Here is a 6,899-nt window from a genome sequence, read left to right as displayed (position 1 = left end):
TTTTCATATATAAATTATTTTCATTGGAGTTACAGATTAATTTCTATGATTTTTAGAAGTTTTAGGCATTTTCTGAAATCTATTATATTATTAAAACGATAGAAAACGAACGGTGATGATTTATCGCTCTAGAATTAAGCACTTTGAACGGCCAAGATTCATAGATGTATATCGGTAGAAACAATCAACCACCACGTAAAAAGAGACAAATCAATTAGACGTATAATCAGCTCAAAAAAAACTACACGTATAATAACCGGCCACTATATATGTACGTGTACCAAAGAGACAATCAACCAGAACAACAATAAAAAACAATCATCCAGACGTATAACACTAGGGCACTATTGTACGTGTTCCCAAGAACCAATCAAACAGCCGTCAAAAATAATAATACAACAAGACGTAGAACACTCGGCCACCATGTACGTGTAATAAAGAGCCTGATTTCCCATGTACGTGTAATAAAGAGCCTGATTTAAGGCAAGGAGTAGCACACACCCTGTCAAAACAAAAAGGAAACGGGAGTCCAACGGCAGGTAACTGATTGATTTCCACCTGAAACAGTCTATAAAGAAAAATAAAAGATGAGTACACAGACCAAAGAAAATTACCAGCAGACGCCAACACACAACATGCATGGACATCATCACTTCATCATTACATGCGTCGACGCGCAACACCCAGCAAATCTTAAGCCACACCACGGTGCATCCACAACTACATATCAAATATGCACCACGACTCTATGGTGCTTGGCAGATGATGTATCAATACGAGCCCACGAATGCACGAATATCCGACGGATTCGATACACAATTGTAGTGCCTTCAACATAGCCGCAACATCATGACACATGACAGATCGAAAGACTATAGGCAACAACGCGGTAAGGTTTACATTTGCACGTATCCATCTTAACATGTCTCTGTAGCCTCCTTAGTACAAACACATTTGCATCCACAATGCGATGATGCCCGACAGAAGACACATCCCATACCAGCCGACAAACCCTCGAGTACCAGACGGATTTGTGGCATAATGTATTGCCTTCAACGCACATGCAACATCATAACAAAAAACATATATATTGCAAGACGACAACAGACAACAACGTTTGTAAGACTTAGATTTGTATAATGTCCGTTTGTACTCCATGTGAATTTAGATGCATCCATCTTTTTTTATGGGTGAAAATTAATCCATCTTAACATTTTTTTAAGCATCTTTAGTTAAAAAAGCTTTGATGTGCATTGTTATATAGTTAAATCTTTTACTTCTCATCGAATTTCATATGTACAATTAACAACCATATTTTGAATGTTCGGGCATCAAAGAAGTGGATTGATTAACTGCAAGAGAAAAAATAAACATGAAATATTAGAGCGAGAATAATGAGTGTGAGATTCGATCAACCACTCAACTGGTGAACTTATAAGCATCAATATGATCATGACAGACAAACATGTATTTATATATTTTAGAATACTTTTCGTCCACTAAGAAATACAACAAAATATATTTTTTGTTAGTTTTTAGCTAGAACGATCTGACAAACTTATGCAGATAAAAAATAATGTGTAGTTATATATATATGTATTTGACAACTTTGTAGTTGTATAATCTACCAAATATTGTGAGGTAACAAAATAAAAAAAAATGAAATTATTACTTTTGAGTACATCCATAATATGTGGTAAAGGAGTGAAAGGTTTTGCAGATAATATTACTTTGTACATTACTACTTTGAGTTCGGTACCGAGAATACCCTGCAAGATCTTAGCAAGTTTAGCTAACATACACCGACAACTACAAAGTACATGCATGTATGTCATGTGTAGAGGACAAACACAGATCTACCATAAGTAGTATGTGCATGCATGCACTTAATGTAAGGGATTTGTAATAGATGTCGTTTAGAATTTAAATGTTTTTTTCCAATTGCATCAAGATTATAGTTCAGCTTTCAAATCATGTAACTATCTTATCACACTCCTCGCAAAAAAAAAACTATCTGATCAAACAAAAGTTGTAACTACCAAACATTGTTTGCCCATTCTAAAATGATTCATTTTCTATTTATCTTACCGTGTATATTATGGCTTACAAATCCCTCAATTTACTTTGTGTGGGAATCACGTACACATACCATGTCAAGACTTACAAACATACATTGCTGCAGGGCCTCAAACATTTACAAGATTGCCGTCAATCACTGCCCGGGATGGCAGCGACACAAGTAGAGTTGTTTTGTGGTGAACTCCATAGATGAGGCATACCTTTCAATGAGGCTAACCTGGACTATTGTAAAAAGCCAAGGAGCACAACTATGAACAACAGAAAAAAAGATTGCTTTAGATGAGAGAATACAAGAGTTCGTACAATCGATAAAGGTAGGAGAATAAAACAAATTTGAGCTTGCTTTGTCACCGAAGACTTATGCTTAGGTCATTAATAATTTCATCCAGATTTTGTAAGAATTTATTTAACAAAGTAATAATAATTATTAAGAAACTACTTTATATGTTTTTAGACACATACACATGTGTAATGCTAAAACCATAGATAGTTAGAATAATTGAACCTATAAGCCCTCCATGAAAATTAATAGAATGACACATGCCTATTTCAATTTAATGCTTCTAATATCATTTTTTGTGTGTTCCTAATATCCTAATAACTCATTACACAAACTGATATCATAGCAATATAATTTATTTGTTTTGAAATATAAAAAATGTGCAACATTCATAGTAGAGAACATTCTTCTTGACAATAGAAAGCAAACAAAATTAAATCTAGCCGCGCAAATGCGTGGGTAACTCCGCTAGTTCTTTTTAAACAGAAAAGCTACTTATTGCATCAGCATGGCATCAGCAGGTCCAACTGGCCGTTGAAAGTCAAATCTGACCAGTGGGACCCACTGGTGAGTGACTCTGGTCAGTTTTAGATTAGTTTTACACTTAATTAGCTAATTAACAGCACTCGACCCACATGTGAGTGACTTATTAGTTTAATTGATTTTATTTTTATTAACCCAAAACATCCAGAGGCTGGCCCCATGCGTCAGTGGCTCAGGCCAGCTGAGATCCACCAGCGGCGAGGTCATCCTTGCCGGCGGTGAGCCTCCGGCGACACCAGAGACGGCGGAGGGCATCGGAAACTCGTCTCCGACGACTAAACACACGGCGGAGACCACAGGGAGAACAGCCACTCGACGGCGCGCACGATGGGGCAAAACCCAGGGGCTGGGGTGGCCGGAATCGACGCCGGCGACGAGCTCGGCGGCGACCAAAGCTCGGCCATCGTCAAGGTCATCGGAAACAGGGTCAAATCGCGCGGGGATGGGCTCCTAAAGCATCTACGCGACGGCATGAAGCTGTTGGTGGCCTCAAAAGGACCAACCGTTCACCGAAGAGTTACCGGCGACGAGCTGCAGCGGCGGTCCTCGTCGGGCTTCGGTGGAACTTGGCCTAGAGGAAGAGATCGAAGGGGAAGCTTGGGGGAAAGCTTGCTAGGCTCACGGGGAGTGCAGTGGAGGGCTTAGATGGCTCGGGGAGGCGATGTGGGTGACGAATCGATCGAAGCTCGCCGACGGCCGAAGCTTGAAGATGACGGTGCCGTGCGCGTTGCAGGGCTTGGGGGACCTTCGGCTTCTGCAGGGATGACCAGCTCGTCGAGGCGGAGCGAATGGAGCACTCGGGAGGGAGATCCTGTGGCTAGGGGCACGGGCAGCTCAAGCTCGAGCTCCTGTCAATGGCGGCAGAGGGGAACAGGGCAACCAAGAGGAGAGGGGGGGAATGGTGCGCAGGAATGGATAGGCCAGTGCTCGGGGAGGTTATCCCCGCGCGGGTGAGCGCGAAGCGGGAGCCTGGTAGGCAGCGAGCTGCGTGGAGGCGCCGGGCATCGCGGCGGCCACCTCCTGCTCCTACTGGCGAGGAGGAAGACGACAGGGGAGCTGGGCCTGGGCTGAGGTGAGCGACAGGTAAGCTCCTTTTCCCTTTTTTCTGTTTTCTTTCTGTTTTGCTAACGATTTTGATTTGTTAATTATTTCAGCTCCAAAATAGTTTACAAAAAATATTTTGAACACACCAGAATATTTGTTGGAATATATCCAACCATTCCTGAAGTTTTCAACATTTTTGAAAACTTAAAGTTTTTGAATTCAAATTTAAACTTGAATCCAGTAGCTTTTTGAATTTAAATAAAATGCCAAATGTTTTATGAAAATATTTTTCTTCACTACTTATTTGCTTCCATGAATTATCAGAAAAGTTGAACTTTTCTTGAGGCCATTTTGGGTTCATTCATTTGAACAAGTTTAGAATTTCTTTGAATTTGAGAAGTGGCTAGGGTTTTTTGAGTTTTGCTTCACCACTTGCTTTGATCTTGTTGAAATTTTATTGGTTGCAATGCAAAGAATATATGAGCACGATGCTACACTTGATTAGGGTTTCAGGGATGTGACACTACGAGTCTTTTACTACTGGTTCTCGCTACGTTACTTTGCCTAGGCTTGTCCTTGCTACCAAAGGGATTGGGCCACTTTGCTGCTGCTGTCACTTTGTTGTTACTGTTGCTACTGTTGTTACTTGTTACTCTGCTGCTGCTACTGCTGTTCCTTGTTGCTTCACTGTTACTTATTGCAAGACTTTGTTGGAGCCGTAGCCGGGGAAGCATTCTTCTCAAGAATGACCCCCGTCAACGTGCTAGCGCCATTGATACAACAGTTAGGAATAGTTTGCCTTGTCAACAGATCATTTCTGGCACCGTTGCTATCATACTACTTTGCTACTGATACTTTGCTTGCAGACACTAATCTTTCAGGTGTGATTGAATCTGACACATTCAGCTGCTAATACTTGAGAATATTCTTTTGCCTCCCATCTTGGTGAATCAACAAATTTGGGTTGAATACTCTACCCTCGAAAACTGTTGCGATCCCATACGCTTGTGGGTCATCAAGAATTTTTCTGGCGCCGTTGCCGGGGAGGCACAGTTATATTCTCTGAGTCACTTGGGATTGACATCGCCTCCTGCTAGAAATCTTGATATGTCGCCTGTGCTTGATGATGCTTATGATGATGCTATGCTTGATCCTATGCCTGATGATGTTATGCTTGATACTATGCCTGATGATGATATGCTTCATACTATGCCTGATGATGCTATGCTTGATACTATGATGATGCTATGCCAGATATTGCTTTGCCACTTGGTGCATTCCTTGATGCACATATTGCTAGAGTTGCTGCTAGACGTGATGATACTTCTGAAACTGCTGATACTATTGAAGTAGAACCTGCTACTATGCCTGAATTGCCTGTTATGCCTGATACGTGCTATGTTATGGAGGGAGAGATAGCTGAGGATTTTCTTGCATGTAAGGATAGCTATGATGTTGAGAAACTTCTGCGCAAGTGGAAAGAAAAATCTCTGAACGCTAGGATGAAATACGACCCGAAGTTTGCCACTTCGCCTATCTTTGTGACCGATAAGGATTATGAATTCTCTGTCGACCTTGAGTTAATCACTCTGGTCGAATGTGATCCTTTTCACGGTTATGAGTCTGAAACGGTTGTAGCCCATCTTACCAAACTGCACGATATAGCCACCCTATTCACTAGTGAGGAAAAGATCCGCCACTACTATATGCTTAACCTATTTCCTTTCTCGCTAAAGGATGATGCTAAGACCTGGTTCACTTCTCTTTCTCCTGGTTGTGTGCGTAGCCCCCAGGATATGGTCTACTACTCTGAAAAATATTTCCCTGCCCATAAGAAGCAAGCTGCCTTGCAGGAAATATACAACTTTGCTCAAGTTGAAGAAGAGAGTCTCCCACAAGCTTGGGGGAGGCTCATCCAGCTACTGAATGCTTTGCCTGATCACCCTCTTGAGAAGAATAAAATACTTGATATCTTCTATAATGGACTTACCGATGCTTCTAAAGACCACCTAGATAGTTGTGCCGGTAGTGTTTTTAGGGAACAAACTGTAGAACAAGCTGAGATTCTGTTGAATAACATCTTGTGCAATGAGAATGCTTGGACTATTCCCGAACCACCTCCTAAGCCAACTCCGAAGAAAATAGGTATTCTATTCCTCAGTACCGAAGATATGCAAGAAGCCAAGAAATCTATGCGAGAGAAAGGCATTAAATCTGAAGATGTCAAAAATCTACCACCTATCGAAGAGATCCATGGTCTCAATAACTCGATACAGGTAGTAGAAGTAAATTCTCTACGTAGGTTTGATGAGAGTGATATTACTTTTGATAAACCTTCTAGCTTATGCATGGATGAATTTGATAACTTCGTTGCCAAACAACAAAGTTTCAATGATTATGTTAGCAGACAATTGGAAAAGAATGCTCATATGCTTAGTCATTTAAGTGCTTGTGTGGATAGAAACATCAATGATCTTAAGCTTCTGAGTAAACATGCCTCTATGGTTACTACTCAGGTAGAACAAGTACTTAAAGCTCAAAATGACTTGCTCAATGAGTTGAATGACAATTCTGTCAGAGTCGTCACTAGAGGCGGTAGACTGGCCCAGTAACCTCTCTATCCTGAGGGTCATCCGAAGAGAATTGTACAAGATTCTCAAGGAGTTAGCACTGATGCACCTAGTCATCCTAGAAAGAAGAAGAAAGATGATAGGAACCTGCACACTCGCAACCCTGTTGCTGCTACACTTGAGAGTCCAAACGATGCCTCTGTCTCTGATGCTGAAACACAATCTGGTGATGAACATGAGCCTAATGATAATATCAATAGTGATGTTCATGATGATGCTCCCCCTAGCAATGATAAGGATGTGGAGATTGAACCTATTAATCTTAATAACCCACAGCCTAAGAGTAGAAGCTATGACAAGAATGACTTCACTGCTAGGAAGCA

Source organism: Hordeum vulgare, chromosome 1H (assembly GCF_904849725.1).
Source record: "Hordeum vulgare subsp. vulgare chromosome 1H, MorexV3_pseudomolecules_assembly, whole genome shotgun sequence".
NCBI classification, from domain to species: Eukaryota; Viridiplantae; Streptophyta; class Magnoliopsida; order Poales; family Poaceae; genus Hordeum; species Hordeum vulgare.
This window is presented reverse-complemented; position numbering follows the sequence as displayed.